This window comes from Canis lupus, chromosome 8 (assembly GCF_003254725.2).
Source record: "Canis lupus dingo isolate Sandy chromosome 8, ASM325472v2, whole genome shotgun sequence".
Classification (NCBI taxonomy): domain Eukaryota; kingdom Metazoa; phylum Chordata; class Mammalia; order Carnivora; family Canidae; genus Canis; species Canis lupus.
In genome coordinates, this window is record NC_064250.1 from 58,991,986 (window position 1) to 59,010,193 (window position 18,208).

The window sequence follows — 18,208 nt, forward strand, 5'->3', positions numbered from 1 at the left end:
TCCCCATTTCAGAGTGTACCAATGTATATGGTAATAACTGCCCTTGGGGAAGGACTTGGGAAATCATGGTTAAGTTCACTTGCCACTGTTTCAGCATCCCTTCTCCTGGATACTGGCCTCTCCTTCAGTCAATGAGTTCTTAGATGGGGATCCCTGGGTGGCTCAGCGGTTTGGCGCCTGCCTTTGGCCCAGGGCTCGATCCTGGAGTCCTGGAATCGAGTCCTACGTCGGGCTCCCGGCATGGAGCCTGCTTCTCCCTCTACCTGTGTCTCTGCCTCTCTCTCTCTATGTTTATCATAAATAAAAGTAAATCTTTAAAAAAAATGAGTTCTTAGATGGAAAGCTTACTTTCAGAAACTGAAAAAATTTGTAATATATGGATCAAGCTTCTATGCATAGATTTCCTCTAATATTTTTTAAAACCCAGATGGTATCATTTAATGTTACAAATAAGAAAATCAAGGCTCAGTGAAGTTATATAATTGGCCTAGCCAATGAAATGTAAGGACTGCACCAGTATTGGAAAGGTCTGTCTCAAAGAGTCCATTTTCCTTCTACTATCCAATATAAGCTCCATACAAACAACATAATCTGACTCAAAAATATATTTACCCACGAAGTTCAACTACATTCCCTATAGATCTAAACCTGGTCCTTTTATATTAGTATGGTAAAACAGCATTGGTTCAAATTCCCATTCTATCCCTTATTAATTTTAAATCATTGTTTCTACAAATCAGTTTTCTTATTTATAAAATATCAATAACAAGTACATATATGATAGAACTTTTGTGAGGATTAAATGAGCTCAAGTATATAAAGACTATGGAGCATGTTAAGAGCATTCAGTAAATATTAGCTATCATCAATATCATCAAGTTATTGTTGTTATTACTAACATTGAACACTATATGTAAGGCAATTAATACAGTATCTGCAAAAAAGTATTACCTGTTGTTACATTATTTAATATTATTAATAACTAATTACTAATATTTGGGGAATATATGATGCTTTAATGCTTTACAGTAGTATACTTATCCCACAGCAAGTTTTCAAAAATGTTCATATTTAATGATGCTTTAAAGTATATAACAGTAATATATACATTGTTGAAACTTGAACATGTTTGCAAAATTACAAATGTACCTTCCAATGCCTGAACTGTGGGGAGACCATCACTGTGCAAATGAGAAAAATCCCTGAAACCATCCTCAGGTACGTCCTCAAGTGTGGATGTCTGTGTCCATCTGGTCCAATGACCTTAGAGTTTCTGCAGCTTCATTCAAATTCACCAGCTGGGGCCAATCTGATCCATCACCCCAGTTCACAGACCTCAGCACCTCAACCCAAATCTAACAGTAACTATTTTAGTACCTGAACATGGCAAGAGCTTTATTTTAAGTCATTAAATGTAAATTCTACCAATGAAAATCTTCTCTCTCTTAATTAAAATTAACAGAAAGCATGTCCTGTTTTGAGACTTGACACATCAATGGATCTTTTCTGTTTGCAAAGGGGTAGGGTGGGATAGGAATCTGTCATACTCTTGCAAGCACCACTAAGCTGGAAAATTCACTTTGGCCAGAACCTCATGTCCATATTGGCCTTATTTTAGCTTGCAGCAGTCTGCATGAATGACAATAATCCCATCAGAATTATTAATTTAGCATAAATTGCATAACAGACTCCTAGGTGACAGTAAAAAGCAACCCAACGAAAACAGCAAAGAAAGCCTTTGTTCTGTTTCTAGCTGGTATGTAGAAACACACAGACACAGTACTATCATTGTAGTCACCCCAACCATGAGGAAAAAGCCATATAATCTATTAAGTAATTCTTTTTCTTGAGCCAATTGAAAGCTGAATTTGGGGATGCCTGGGTGGCTCAGTGGTTGAGCACCTGCCTTCGGCCCAGGGCATTATCCTGGAGTCCTGGGATGGAGTCCCACATCAGGCTCCCTGCATGGAGCCAGCTTTTCTCTCTACCTATGTCCTCTGCCTTTCTCCCTCTCTGTATCTCTCATGAATAAATAAATAAAATCTTTAAAAAAAAGAAAGCTGAATTTGAAAATTAATAAAGCGAACTGATTTCCAGAGTGCCAAATTTCTCTGAGGAGTGGGGACACACACACTCTTTCATGGGACAAGAGAGGGAAGCGCTGGTGTCAGAAAGAGAGACAAATGCAGTCAGCCAGAATGTTAACCAATTCCTAAAGTTTGAATGGCAAATCAGTTAAAAATGGAAGCCCTTGGGCAAAGGAAGTATGAAAGCACTCATGAATAAGTTTTTGGTTTTTTTGTTTTTTGTTTTTTGTTTTCCACAAGCTGCATCAAATGCTCACAAAAAAAAAAAAAAAAAAAAAACGACCTAGGGATTTCTGGCAGGGCAGGAGACTGGAGTGATTTTCCCTCCATGACGCAGGTGTGCTGATAAAGTCAGGTGCCGCTGGCAAAAGGATACAAACCTCCCTCCCAAGTTCCAGGACTCTTCTTGCATGAGAATCCCACATCTGAAGCTGGTAGTTGGGGTGAAGATCACACACAGAGACCCAGGCAAAAACCAGTTGCTTCTGATGGAAGCAGAGAAGAAATTCCATTTGCTTCTTGGAGAGTAGGAAGTTAAACCTCTCGGGTCCAGTGTCTTACACCCACCAATACCAGGCAGAAGTCTGCCACCACTGGAGGAAGGATAGAAACTCTCCCCCCACCCCAGAACATTACAGATACTACGCAGAATTTGGCTGCCACATGAGAGGTGTATGCAAGCTTGCTAGGGCTGCCATAACAAAATCAAATTCACCAGCTGGGACCAGTCCACACTGAGTGGCTGAAACAAGCAAAATGTTTCAAGAGGCTAGAAGTCCAAGATCAAGGTGTCAGCTGGGTGGGTTTCTTCCTAGGGCTGCAATGAAAGAACCTCCCCCATGAGTCTCCCTGAGCTTCCAGGGATTTGCTGGCAATCTTTAGTGTTACTTGGCTTATAGAAACATGGCCCTGAGCTCTGCCTTTATCTTCACATGGCATTCTCCCTGCGGGTCTCTGTCCCAGTATTCTCTTATAAGGACATAAGTTACTTTGAATTAGAGCCCACCCTAATGGCTGTATCTTAACTAAATATGTCTACAATGACCTTACTTCCAAATAACATCAGATTCTTAGGTAAAAGAGGTAAGGACTTCAACATTTGAATTTGAGAATGGGAGACAATTCAAACTATAACAAACAAAGCAGATGCAAAAATGTTAAGGAAGCTCTACTTTTGAGGCCCAGACTCATAGGATCCTCCTAATACTGAGGCGGGAACAAAAGACTAAAGATCCCTTCCTGTCTTACCATGACCCTAGCACCAAGTAATTAGAAGTCATTTTTAATGCAAGAAAAATTGAAACATATAACATCAACATTGGTGAAGTAAAAGCAGTGTTTAGATTGAAATGAATAGCATTAAACACGAATGTTAGAGAGAAACATCTCAGATTAATGAACTAAGCTTCTGTTCTAGGAAATGAGAATAAGAGCAAATTAAACACAAAGCATCAGAAGAAAGAATAAAATAGGCACCATACATAAAAATTAGCTTGAAGTGGTCATAGGCTTAAATGTAGAGAAATCCAAAGGAGAAAATCTTTGTAACATTGAGTTAGACAAAAATCTTCTTAGAGCACAAGAAGCAAATGTATTTTAAAATACTGATAAATGATACTTTCTTATTATTAAAGACTCCTATTATACTGGATGCCTGAGTGGGTCAGTGGTTGAGTGTCTGCCTTTGGCTGAGGGCATGATGCCCATGGTTTCGGGATCAAGTCCCATATCTGGCTCCCCTTTGAGAGCCTGCTTCTCCTTCTACCTGTGTCTCTGCCTCTCTCTCTGTGTCTCTCATGAATAAATAAATAAAATCTTAAAAAAAAAAAACCTCCTATTTAAAAAAAGAAAAACATGCTTACAAAAATTAAAAGACGTCTGACAGACTTGGAGAAAATACTCACCATATACTTTAATGACATATAAAGAACACTTACCTCTCAATGAGAAAACACAAAGCCCAATTTTTAAAAATGAGTAAAAAGCTTAAACATTTTATCAAAAAAGAGATACAAAGAGTAAGAAAAAGCATATGAAAATATGCTCAATATCAATAATCATCAGAGAAATTCAAATTAAAACTGCAAAATAAAAATAAACTGGGATGCCACTGGCTACGAGATACTAATGACAAAGACAAGAGTACCAAGTGCAGAGGAAGTTGAGGACTGTACCTGGAATTCACATGCTTTGCTGATGGAAAAGCAAAATGACACCTTCACTTTGGAAAACCACTTGGCAGTGCTTTATACACGTACCTAACGTCAACCCAGCGAACCAACCCTTACATATTCACTCAAGGGATATTAAAACATCTATCCACACAGGACTGAACATTCAAAACAGCTGTTCACAACAGCCCCAAATTAGAAACAACCCCAGTGTCCGTCAAGTGGCAGGTCTGTGCAGTAGGAAAGTACCTACCATAAAAAGGAAAAACCACCACAATACGTAACAATAAGAATGGATCTGAAACTATTATCTTCAGTGAAAAAAAGCCAGGCATAAAAGGATAACTACTAAATGATTTCCTTCATATGCTGTCTAGAAAAGATGAAATTCCAGGGATAAAAATTAGATGAATGGTTGCCAGGGCCTGGGTGTCGGGAGAGGGGACTTATTCCAGAGGAACATAAGGGAATTTTTCGAGGTGCTGGATTATGGGCTAAGTCCATATATGTTTGTCAAAATGCATGAACTGTGTATTTAAAATGGATAGATTTTAATTATTTAAAGTTTACCTCTATTAACCTTTAAAAACATTTAAAAACCACAGCAAAGAAATCCTTCCTATGAAATATTTTACATAATTAACCAAAGAAAGTCACATAAAGGACTTCAAGCTGGACTCTGAATAGATGATTGTATAAGACTATTTAATTACACCATCTCTTTGTGCTTGAACAATTTCATTCATTCAATGTATATTGAGTTTCTGTTATATACAGTGGGTATCAGGCCTACTTAATTAGGGAGGAAAACCAAGACACTGGGAAGACTCCTGACTTAGCCATATTGGATTGGAAGTCTATGTCTAGACAATGTAGAGCCTATATGCCCATGCCTGGTACAGTGTAAGACTGGGGGAGGAGAAACCAAAGACAAGAAAGTACGTGGAGCATTAACCCTTCCTGGTTCTCAGAATGTTTTCAAAGTGAAAATTTACTCTTGTTTCCCACTTTCTTTAGCTGTCTTCACATGGCTAACTTTCACTGCTTCCAGCTGGAAATTCAAGCAGGTCATGATTTTCCCGGTTATACATGGTTAATACACCATTCTATACCTGCTCTAAGTTGCAAGGTCAATCAAGATTTAGACTCTCCAGTGAAAAACGTAAACACCTTCTTCAATTTTCATCCCAAGGCAATGTGTCAGATGCCAGTCAACTGCAGATTTATCACCTGCCTACAGGTGCATATCACTTGCCTTCAGGACAGGGATTCTCACTGACTTGTCTAGGCATATACCCTTTCTTCCTCATTTACCACCCAACCCACATCTAAAATTATAACTGATCTCCTCCTCAGTGGGATAATATGGTAGAAAAAGAGGAAGGCAGAGCAGCACATTATTATTTGACTTCTAAGTAAATCAGAATGAAACAAAACAAAAGAATGCTCCTAATAGCTGAGAACTCACAGGAAGCTGGCCTGGCAACTTACTTGGTACCTGACATAAGCAATTTCACTCAGTATCAACATCAGAAAAGGTTATGTCTTGACTATGATGGGAAGAGACACAAACCACAGCACTAGACAACCATAAAGAGGATGAAACATTTGTCTTGCCTGGCTAACAATGTCAGTGACAGCTCCATCCCACTTTGCTACTCCTACTCCCTTTATAAAACATGCTAAGAGCCCTATCATCAAACTACCTCTTGCTTTACTGATAGCTTCCAATCCAGTACAAGCCTTCACTTTCTTAAGACCTCCCCAAAGTCACCCATTAAAGCCAAACCCTATCACAAGCATATCCTACATGCCCTTATCCTGATTGGCCCCACAGTTCCTTATGGTGTAAGGTTTCCCTTACGACAGCAAGTTATTAAACCTAGCTGCTCTTTGACCACATTACTTCTTCCCTGGCCTTCAGGGAAGATGGTTTTATTCTCTTTGAGCCTGACAAATACTCAGAGCTCATTCTTTTTCTTATGAACACAACCATAGATTCCTTGGAGGACTCATGTTGGGTCCATCCAGCTGAAATACTTGTTTCAGTAGAACGTATGTTCTTTTCCTCCATTTTTTTCACCCGTAGTCCTTGTTTTTTGTTTGTTTGTTTGTTTGTTTGTTTGTTTGTTTGTTTGTTTCAGAGTTCTGCTCCATATAAAGTCTCTTTACTGGACTCCCAGGAAATTCTTCCAGGAAGAAGTTGAAAGATTCAAGATGAAAATCTAGATCACTTGCATGCCCAGTACGTCTTAACTCTGATCCAAAGGAAAGGGTCATGAATCCTTTTTTCCTCGACACATTTTGGCAGAATAGTTCAATCCCATCATAGCCATAGCTTTTCCTCACTCATCCAGCAAGTCCATTTACCAACCCAAATATCCTGCAACCTGGATCACCCATGTCAGAGGCAGGCACCATTGCTTTGCATACCCCTACTCCAGGATATTCAAAACACAGCTTTTCCAAAGAGAAAAGCCCCTGCATTTCTCATTCTATATAAAACTGATCCTTTTGTGGGGTTTAAGACTGTCTTCAAAGCCTAGAAATCAGAATTTCTACTTGTTAGGGAGTTATTTCTCACTGGGATGGTCACATCTATTGCATGCAGTGCCCAGTGCCTTGGTCAAGATCATCTATATAAAATCCTATCTTTTCCTTTGTCACTATAACCATTTTAATACTTCCACTTTTCCACAATTTATGGAACTCAGAAATTCAAAATAGAACTTTTCTTATTCTTTCCCTGAACTTATATGTTTTTTTTATTCTGATCTCCCATTTCCAGCAATGGCACAAATTTTAATCTATATGCTTTCACATAAGTTCAGTGTCATATAGCGATTATTTTTCAGACAAATCAAGATTATTATTCTAATCCCACCCAGGTTCATAGATGCCATTTTCTTCCCCACCTATCCTCTTTCCCCAATTCTATACACCCTTTATCCACTGCCCATCCACACCAGGCTGGGAGTAATGTGCTTACATGAAAGTCTGACATGGCTGGTGGGAAAGTCATGCCTCCTGGTTTCGTGGGTTTCTTTACAGCCAGGGAGGGCATCCTGCTGTTCTCTGTTCCTGGGATGACCATCTGATCTGTTTCCTGATGTAGCTGCTTCCCTGCCTCCTCACTGGCAACCCGTCCACAGGAAACTTCAGAAGGTTTCTTTTCATCTGATTGGCAGCCTCTTTGGATTGAAGCTTCACCCTGTATCTTACTCTGAGCTTAAAGGAAATTAAGAATGGTTTGATGCCAGTCATTTTGGCAAGATGGCAATGGCCTGGGGGAGGAGGCGGATCTTTCTTATTAATTTCCTTTAAAACCACTCCTCCACTTTTTTGTTGTATGTTACTAAATGGCCCCACCCAAGCCCTTCACTCACTACCTTTGTTTTTTCATTCAGTGTCCATGTCCAGTCAGTCAAAATCCTCAGATCAGAACGTGAGAGACACCTTGTATTTATTTCACCTGTTACCACTCTTTATGCATAGACTTGAATCATCCTTATTTTTTAATAAAATACAATTATGATTTACATCTTTTAAATCTTTAAATCTGTCTCTACTGATTTTTAGGAAATTCCAAGTACTTGGCATAAAATTCACTTCTTACTCTGATTTCTATCTCCCTCTCTAACCTTATCTATTATCCTTCCCCCATATACACCCTACACCCTAGTTTCCAAAAAATGTCAGACTATTTCACTTCCCCTTGCATTTGTTCATACTCTGCTCTCCTTCTGGATTGTTTTTCATCACTTATAATGAATTTAAGGGTGATTTTTACAAATAGGAATGACTACTGAGATGTTTTTATTTTAAAAATTAATGTTTGATTTATTAAACTTTACCAATTTGAATTCTTAGTCCCTTATTAAGGTTTTAAGTCCAGCTTGTAAATTGTATTCTGTGTATAATTTTAAAATTATACACATATTTTAATATATACACAGATTTTAGAATTATTTTTAAAGAATTTTTGAATAATTTTTGGTCCTTTTTGAAAACTTTTAAAATGGAGCATTTTCCGATAATTTATTTTTTTCAAAGATTTTATTTATGTATTTGAGAGAGAGAAAGAGAGCATGAGGCAGGGAAGGGCAGAGAGAAAGAAGGAGTCTCAAGCCAATTCCACATTGAGCATGGAGCCCAATGTGGCACCTGATCCCGGAAACCTGAGATCATGACCTGAGCTGAAATCAAGAGTCAGATGCCCAAAAGACTGAGCCACCAGGTCCTCCAACAATTTAGTTTTTAATTTCGTTATATTTTCATTCTTCTTTAACTATTTTACCTGACCAAATACAAAGCATATCTATTTTTTAAATCAATTAACTAATAGCTTTTAGTATAAGAAACATCACTTTATATTTTGTTGTTAATTTAAAATAACATATCATTTTATATCGATCCATATTACTCACAGATTTCTTATTTGTAAATATGCCTATTTGCTGCAATTTGCTTTTAACTCCAAAATAAATGTCTGTGGCTCATTCAGAGTCTTTCACAGGCACATGAATCTACAGATCAGGGAAATTTTTGATTGCCCATCTAACTGAAGGCAAAGAAGATGACATTCTGCATTCTTGTTTCAGTTGTCATACTGTAAATACTGGTCTATTTAGTGTCACATTTTTTTGCATTTTTGTGCTTCTGTTAGTGATTTCTCTGTTTAAAATGGCTCCCAAGCACAGTGTTCAAGTGCTGACTGGTGTTTACAAGTACTAGATTATTATGTGTCTGACGAATAAGCTTCATTCAGACCGTTCCTGGCTGTTGCCCATGAGATCAATGTTGAAGAATCAACAGTATATATTAAATAAGGTGTCTTTAAATAGAAACAAAGAAAATAGGGTTATGGATTGATTTATTCATGAAAAGATGATCAGAGGTCCACAAGAACCTAATCTTGTATTTCGTCTAGGAACAACAGTTCAGTATCTGCTAATTCAGAGTTCATAGTGACATATAGAGAACATAACTAGAACATAACCATAACTCCAAAAAAGGAAAAAACTGCCAGTTAAGCTGACATGCCATTGATTGAAAGATACATCTTGATTTCAGAGATAAATGTGTCTCAAAATATGAAAGATGTCTCAGAGTTGATAAACTAAATGATAAATATTTAAAATAATTCATTATTGATAAATAATATTTATAAATCTGTTGAGTTAAAACTATAATTAGAATAACCCTTGAGTTACCTGGGTGGCTCAGTTCAGGTCAGCAGCCAATTCTTGATATTGGCTCAGGTCATGATCTCAGGGTCCTGAGACTGAACCCCCATGTGAATCTCCCCAATAGGTGTAGAGCTTGCTTAAGATTCTCACTTTCACTCTCCCTCAGCCCCTACCCAACTCTGCACATGTGCCTGCTCACTCTTAAAAAAAAAAAAAAAGAATCTTCCATTGGTGGACATAAATCTATAACTGACTTTAACTCAAAATAATAAATCTAACTCAGCCACTTAATTATACAATTTAATTTGGAGATATCATAATAGGTCAAAATCTATTAAAATTATAATTACAAAAAATAACCAATACATGCAGACTTTTTCATAATATACATTTTAAAAATTACGTGGTTTTTAAGGATTTATTTATTTATTTGAGATACAGAGAGAGAGAGAGTACAAGCAGAAGGGGCAGACAGAAAGGGAGAGAAAGAAACCCAAGCAGACTCCACATTGAATGCAAAATCTTATGTGGGGCTTGATCTCATGACCCCGGAGACCATGACCCTGAGATCACAATCTGAGTGGAAACCAAGAGTGGATGCCTAACCAACTGCACTACCCAGGCACCTCTTTAAATTTGTGTTTTAATTTTAACTGAGTAGCTTATAGTACAAGATGTTTGAGGTTTGATGAATTCTGGTAGTGTGCCAAATGCCCAGGAAGTGGACATTTGTTCCTTGCACTTTGTTCCTTGATATACTTTAACCACCCCCAAGGTTTTAGCTTAAATTTCATGTCTCAGTGATGTTTACTCATGCTATCAGAATCAAATTCTATCTTCTTGCCTTCATCTCCATGAATCTATCCCATTTGATTTATGTCTTTAAAATCATACTAAATATGTAGTTATTTATTTAGATGTATTGGCATTCCATTATGTGGCAGACATCAGTACTTATCTTTAAATCATGAGAGTTGGGATCCCTGGGTGGCGCAGCGGTTTGGTGCCTGCCTTTGGCCCAGGGCACGATCTGGAGACCCGGGATCGAATCCCACGTCGGGCTCCCGGTGCATGGAGCCTGCTTCTCCCTCTGCCTGTGTCTCTGCCTCTCTCTCTCTCTCTCTCTCTCTCTCTCTCTGATGACTATCATAAATTAAAAAAAAAATGATGAGTGTCTCACATAGCATACCTACATAAGCAGATACTTCATACATGTGACTTGACTTTTTTCTTTTTCTTTTATACCTGTTATGTGCCATGTCCTTATGCTAAGCACTGAGGATAAAATGTCAAGTGATGTTGGCCTTGACTTCCAAGGGCTTGCAAATTAAGAAGGTAGGCACATAAGCTATGCTAGAACAAACAAGAGGGTCCAAATCAGGTTGAGGTGTTGAGATAGGAGAACGCAAGACAAAAGAATTTTCCAGGAGAGCAGAATTTGAAGTTTGCTTGTGAGTTAAGTAGATGAAGAAAACCTTAATAGAATGAATCCATAAGATGTGGCTGCTTGTCAAAAAAATCCTCATGAGGGACGTCTGGTTGGCTCAGTGGTTGAGCATCTGCCTTTGGCTCTGTTTATAAGCTTATGGGTTCTGGGATCAAGTTCTGCATCAGGCTCCCCATAAGAAACCTGCTTCTCCCTCTGTCTGTGTCTCTGCTTCTTTCTCTGTGTCTCTTATGAATATATGAATGAGGTCTTTTAAAAAAATCCTCATGAGTTATCAAAAATCAACCAGTTTTAAATAAAAGAAGTTTATAGTTCTAAATTCATGAGCCAATGTGAGATTTAATCAAACTTGAAGTCTATATTATTAGAAGTATAATTGAATTAAATGCACATCTTGTTAAGGAAGAAGTTGTAGAGAATGATGCCTAGGCTTTGGTTCAAATTTACTCACGGAGGTAATTCATTTCTTTTCCAAATTAGAGAAAAGAAGTAGAGTTACTCTGTGCCATTTGTTGGTTTTGGAGGAGTGGGGAAGACACTAGCCAAAGAAACTGAGAAACTTGGAGCAGAAGAGACAACAAAATAGTGTAGGGAACAATTCATAACTTCACCTTATAAGAAAATGCTTTAACTTTCTATTTGGTTAAAATATCAGTTAGAGCCAGAGACTGAACAGCCGCCAGGTCCTTGCCTCTGACCTCTGTGTATAGTTCCAGCTGGAGGGAAAGCTACCAAAGAAGCCTGGTCCATGGGCAGAATTTGTATGGCAGTGGTACTCGCCACCTTAAGAGAAGCTAGAGCCTTAGTCACTTGAAAGGTAGGATGCCTCCCTCAACAATTTCAGGATTGTGCCTGCCAGCCAGTACCTTAAGACCTGCTAGGGCATTTGGGACCAGAGATGGTGCTTCTGAGTGCACATCCCCAGTGCACAGTCTGTGATAGACAGATATGCAAACCATTCTACTAACACCATATCATGACCTGAAGAGAGGTGAGGTGTGTCTGGAGTGAGGTGGAGGACAATAGGAACATTTCACCTACTCTGTAAATATCTATTGTCTGTTTGAATGTTATATAAGGAGATCATTTAGGAAATAGAACAAATGAGCTCATCCACTCCGATTTCTTGTTTCCTTCCATAATTGTGGCTTCATAAATGTTCTTGCTTCCTATTGTATTTATAGAGGGCGCTGTACTCAAAACATTGTTTGGGGAATTCCAGATGGTTCCTGAAACCATCTCAGCAATTCCCACAGAAGAACTATAGGAGTAAGGGCACTTCAATTGGAGGAGATCCACTTTTATAGATATTTCTTGTATGGGTTGCATTGTAACGTTTCATTTGACCAAATAGTTCTGTGATCAAAAATAGAGGAATAAAAAATTTGACAGTATAAACTATCATAATATTGATCCTTAATAATAATAAAGGGCTATGCTTTTAATATAGGAAATAATGACAAATCTCACTGGGTTCAGATTTGCTTTCAGTTGATTGTCCAACACGTTTTCAAAAAACTACATAATTCTTAAGAGTCCAAAGGATTTCTACGACTAAAATTATTGATATGGACAGGTCTTAGAATGCTAGAAAAACTGGACTAATAGTAGAAATATAAGACATATTTCACAGACATAGAGAAACAAAACAACTTTGGAGTATTTTTTTTTCTCTCACAGTTTTTGCAATAGGAGAAAAAAAAAAAAAAAGATTGGCAACCGTTGTCTTCAAAGCCCTGATCCGTTAATACAACCAGCTAAATATAAACATCAAACAGATAAGAGTAAGGGCAAAAAATGCACTACATTTGCAGAGAAAAAATAAAAGTATGAGAGAACATGCCTGCATGTTAAAAATTAATTTAAAGAATGGAGAGAGTTAAGAAAGTGCTTTAAAAATAGTTGCCAATAAATTGAGTTGTTAAATTTAACAGTGACCCAGAGTACCTCGCTTCTTCCCAGAATTGACATCCACTTTTTCTCCTTTGTGCCTCTGATTAATGTAACATTTATAATACATGGAGAAATCGTGGGTGTACAGAACTATAATAAGCTGAGGTGCCTAAATCTTGTAAAGATTCTATAACCAGCAGCTGGAAACTGAAATTAGGATGAAATCATTTAAATCCAAATAATGTAACTTCCCTAACATCTGTCAAGACTTGGCTTTTAATCTTATGATTGGAAATGGGTATTGCCACATGAACAGAATTTTCCTGGTAAACTCTGTCATTGTTGAAGTTAAAGGTAATTTTATGGTGATTTTATGGTGGAATGTCAGTTGATTTTCTGAAGATTACACTACCCAGGGACAGAGGAGACACCTGAAAAGCAAGATTTCTTGTTTTGTTTGCTTTGTTTTATGCTACTTGCTATGAACCCTAAAGAGCTCACTAAAGAGGAAGAAGTATTTCTGGCTTCTGCATGGAATGATGAAGAGTTTTGCTCTGAAGAGGTTACAGAGAGTCAGGAACAGATTCCTTAAGACCCAGTGGGTATTCTCATGGAGAGTTACCATTCTTGAATGTTTATCTTTTCACCTTACCTTTCTTTCCTCACTGCGCATCTTCCGGAAAATCTGGAAGATCAGAAGGGACCAGTTAGATGGAAGCATATTAAAATATTAAATTAAAACTTTCTTCCTAAAGTTGTGAAAAAATAAGGAATAATTTTATCATAAGTATGCCACATAAAGTATTGGAGACATAGATTGATATGTATTAGGATTCTCCAGAGAAACAGAGCCAATAGGAGAGAGAGCTATAGAAAGAGAAAGATTTATTGTAAGGTGTATAATAGATATATAAAGAGATTTATCACAAGAAACTGAATCATGCAATTATAGAGGCTGAGGAATCTCACCATCTGCCTTCTGCAGGCTGGAGACCCAGGAAAGCAGGTGGTATAGTTCAAAGGCCTGAGAAACAGAAGGCTATGGTATAGATTCCAGTCCAGTTCTCACAGCCCAAGAGCCAAGAGCATCAAGGGCAAGATCACTGTCCCAACTCACGCAATCAAGCAGAGAGCCCTCCTCCCTCCACCTCTTTATTCTAGTCAGGTCCTCAACAGATTGGATGATGTTCTCCCACACTGGGGAGGTCAATCCACTTGAGTCAATCTACCAGTTCAAATGGTACTAATCTCTCCCAGAAATACCCTCACGGACACACCCAAAAATTATGTTTAACCAACTACCTGACCATTCCATGATCTGGTCAGGTTGACACATAAAATTAATTACCACACTACACTAAAAAGTTTGCTACTTTTCTAAAATTCAAATCTGTGTATCTTGTTTTTTTGTTTTTTTGTTTTTTTTTCTAAATCTGGTAACCCTGCTAGCCACATAAATAAAGTACGTTTGTGTATTTGGTGACATAATAGTCACAGCTATCTGATTGCATTTCTATAAGAAATACTTTTTCCTCCTATAAAAACAAAGTGAATTCAAAAACAAATTATAAATAAATGAAAATGATTGTTTATTTTTCATGTTATTCATATAGTTTTCCCTCAACTAATTCAGAAAACAAGCAGTTTAATTCTAACTTCTTTAGATGACACAACTTGGCATAATTGGAAAAATAAAAAAACACTGATGATTCACTGAAATTGTAATCAATACTTGTAATGACTTCAAGATTCATAGATGGAGAATATTTCAAAAACCTCCAGTATTTTCACTGTAATTTTTCTATTTCTTTATAAATATCATCGTAGCTCTGAGAAAAAGTTAATATTCCCAAGCTTGGGGGGCTGCAAAACTTTCTCTTTCCAATAGGAAATGCAGTTTTAATTCATTTATTAAGCTTTAATAAATCTCTTTTCCAGAGGTACACTCTGCTCCATTGGGTATCAAAATCTTGTAACAGCTAATTATGGAATGTGAAGGTTATATATTTTTCAGCCCAATAACTGTAAGATGCTAAACAAAAGATCAAAAGATTAGTTTTAATAAAACTCAATAAACCAAAAAGTGTAAATAACATGGATGAAGAAGCTTTGAAATGTCAATATGGTTTCTATATGAGATTTTACTTCTGTTGTAAGTAAAACAGAAAAAGAATTTAGCCAAAACCAATTTTCACTAGCATTCACTGAAAACTTCTCTTAGATTTAAACGCTGGATACATTATATGTTACTAACACAGTTTAAAAAGTAGAACCTACTTAATGTTGCCTAATTTTATAGTTCTTAAATTATTTTCCTTATTCAAAAGTAAAATGCCTCAAATATGTAATGTTAAATATGTAAAACCTCTGTGTCCCCCATAATAACTGAAAGAAAAATAGTAAATTAGAATATTTTTAACAATAAGTAATTGTTAGAAGAAGTAAGTCATTGTTAGCTGAAGTTTGCTTTGTAATTACAGACCCAGAATTTAAAGAGAAAATGTTTTGCATTTGGTCTTAAGTAGACTAACCACAAATAACCATAATTCTCTATAAATGGACTGACGTGCTGAGTACAGCTTTATGCCACGCAGATCCCAGCTTCCCCCAAGGGAGCTAAGCTACACTTATTCAGTAGCAGGTTACACTTCAGAACCTACTGGATTCTTACTGACACAATACACACACCTACAGCTGGGGCCAAGAACAATCTGGAGTCAGGCAGAGTAGGAATTACAGTGAAGAGCCACCACTCCCTTAACTGTGGGCCATCAATGGAAAATAAACACAAGGAGGAGGAAGGAGCCCCTTCCTATTACAACCTGAATTTACCACTTTGTCTCTTGCTTGTTCTGCAGAGGAAATCATCACTACAGAGCTTTCAGCAATGCCTCAGGACCTCAACTCCTAGAACATGGTAGTGCACAAAGTCAACCCATTCCAGAAAGTATACTGAGTGCAAACTGCAGAGGAGAAGCAGATGCAGGTCGCCTGGTGCATCATTGAAGCAGAGATTCAATCATATGTTTAAAATAGTCTTGCTCCTTGAAACTCTCTCTCTCTTACTGTTGCTTAAATAAACCTGTATCATCAAAAGCCAAAATGTCAAGATAGCTGAGAAAATACTTGAGCCACTGAAATCAGTGTTAAAAAAAATAGTTTAAAATATATCTAATATCTTAAATGAATGTGCTATTTTCTTAAAGATTTTATTTATATATTTATTTGAGAGAGAGAATAGAGTAAGAGAGAGGTTGAGTGGAGGGGGAGCGGCAGAAAGAGAGGGAGAAGCAGACTCCCCATAGAGCAGGGAGCCTGATGTGGGGATTGATCCCAGGACCCTGAGATCCTGACCTCAGCTGAAGGCAGATGCTCAACCAACTGAGCCACCCCAATGCCCGAATGCAGTGTTATGATATCACATTGAAATTACATTTTTAGTTTTCCAAAACCATAAAGTGGCTAACCAGAGGTTAATATACTTTTCCTTTTTTAACAAAATTGTATTGACAAGTTTTTAAAAGTTTTTGCTTTTAGGCAGCTGGGTGGCTCAGTCAGTGAAAGCACCCGACTATTGGTCTTGGCTCAGGTCATGATCTCAGGGTTGCCAGGTGGAGCCCAGTGTCAGGTTCTGTGCTCATTGGGGAGTCTGCTTGTCCCTCTCCCTCTGCTCTTCCCTCTATTCTCTCTCTCTCACCCAAATAAATAATAAATAAAATCTTTTTTAAAAAGGTTTTGTTTAACCCTTATTTCTCTTCTTGAGATTCTACAGAAATGAATAACAACAGAATCATTTTGGATTCAGTTGAAATTTTTTTCTAATTAAAATGTATATAATTTGAGGCTTTGCGAAATGTAGCCCCCTTAAATCTGAAAAGAAAAAGATCAAAACAATTCAATATAAACATGAAAAATATTGTTATATAATATGCATTATATATAATCATACAAATATTTTATGTAATTAATATATGATAAATATAATTACAAAAATATATCAAAGTATAATTATGTATTATGTAAAATGCAATACTGTACTACATAAAATTTGCTAAGGGGTAGATCTTGAGTGTTTTTATCACAATATAATAATAATAATAGTAATAATAGGCATCGGAGAAAAATTGGGGAGGTGATAAATAGGTTTATGGCCTTGATGGTGGTGATGGATTCACTAGAATATACTAGAATATACACTCATTCCCCAACTCTTTGAGTTTTATACAATAAATATGTACAGTTTTACATGTCAATCATATCTCAATAAAGTTTTTTTTTTGTTTGTTTGTTTGTTTGTTTGTTTAAAATAATGCATGTAGCTGTCGGAATATTGATGTCATGTCACTCTGAGACTCCCTGGTCTTTCCTTACTGAATTTATAATTACTTAGTGTTATAATACATCACATTTCTGTATGTGTCAGTGGTTAAATCTCAGGTTATTTATCTTGAAATGGAGTTTTCAGTAAGTAACACCAATAGGAAAATAATAATACAAGTTTAAATAATACTTAACTAAAAACAAAACAAAACACTTTATTGAGCCTCCAGGACCAGGAGAACTGTAACATGAGCCCTGAGGCTGGGAGTGGGAGGTGAGTAGAGGGGGGGGACGTTGCTTTGGGGCTTCCTCAGAGCACCTTCCTCACATTGTTTCAACCTATACTATTAGTGCTCAGGAGAAAGTTGGTATTATACTCACCTTTCTATGACCCATGGTCCCATTTCCCAATACTCTGTACATAGTATAGGCTAAAATGGTAAACCTTTGGCATCCAGGAATTTAAAATTTGTTATTTCATTTATCTATGAATTGTCCCAAGAGACTATGGCTCATAATAATGTGCTATTTTCATGGGGTCCAAAAGATGACATGTCACTGGTTCAGCTAGCCAGTGAATGATCCTGCATAACTAAATGGTGGCCATGCTCAATATCACTGTGGTCTCTCCACTCTTCATAATAAAGTAGCTGATAGCATTTAGATTTACTACCATGCAGTTTATTGGAAATTATAAAAAATGGTAATTGTTCAAGGTCCCCAGAATGAATCCTCTACAAAAGTCCAGAGCTTTCTGTAAAGATACTTACTGTTGAATTGATTGGGTGTTTAGTAAGTGGATTAGAAACATAATAATGAAAATCTCAACCAATTCCAAGTGAAATTTAAAGTGTGTATTTGTAGCATTAAAACATAAATTAGGCTTCCTTTTGCCAGTATTTCCCTCGACATCGAAAAGGAAGTAGTTATTGGATATAGGAAGGTATCTACATTTTCAGTGTATCTTAAGTCTGCTCAGATTGTTCAGGTATCATTTTTGATACATCATCAAACTAGGATTTAAAGCCACCTGATTTCAATTATAATTGAGCCTTAATAATGATCAAAGACTTCTTAAAATTTCCTTGATGTATCCAGGAA

General features: G+C 37.0%; 1 long non-coding RNA gene across 1 annotated transcript in view; it reads left to right on the plus strand.

Moving 5' to 3' along the window:
- The window catches only part of LOC112658001 (uncharacterized), a 35,016-nt gene extending 18,949 nt beyond the window's left edge, over positions 1-16,067 (plus strand). Inside the window, exon 3 of the long non-coding RNA XR_003135432.3 lies at positions 15,646-16,067. This is a non-coding gene — a long non-coding RNA (uncharacterized LOC112658001). The remainder of the gene's footprint in view (positions 1-15,645) is intronic.
- The last annotated feature ends 2,141 nt before the right edge of the window (positions 16,068-18,208 follow it).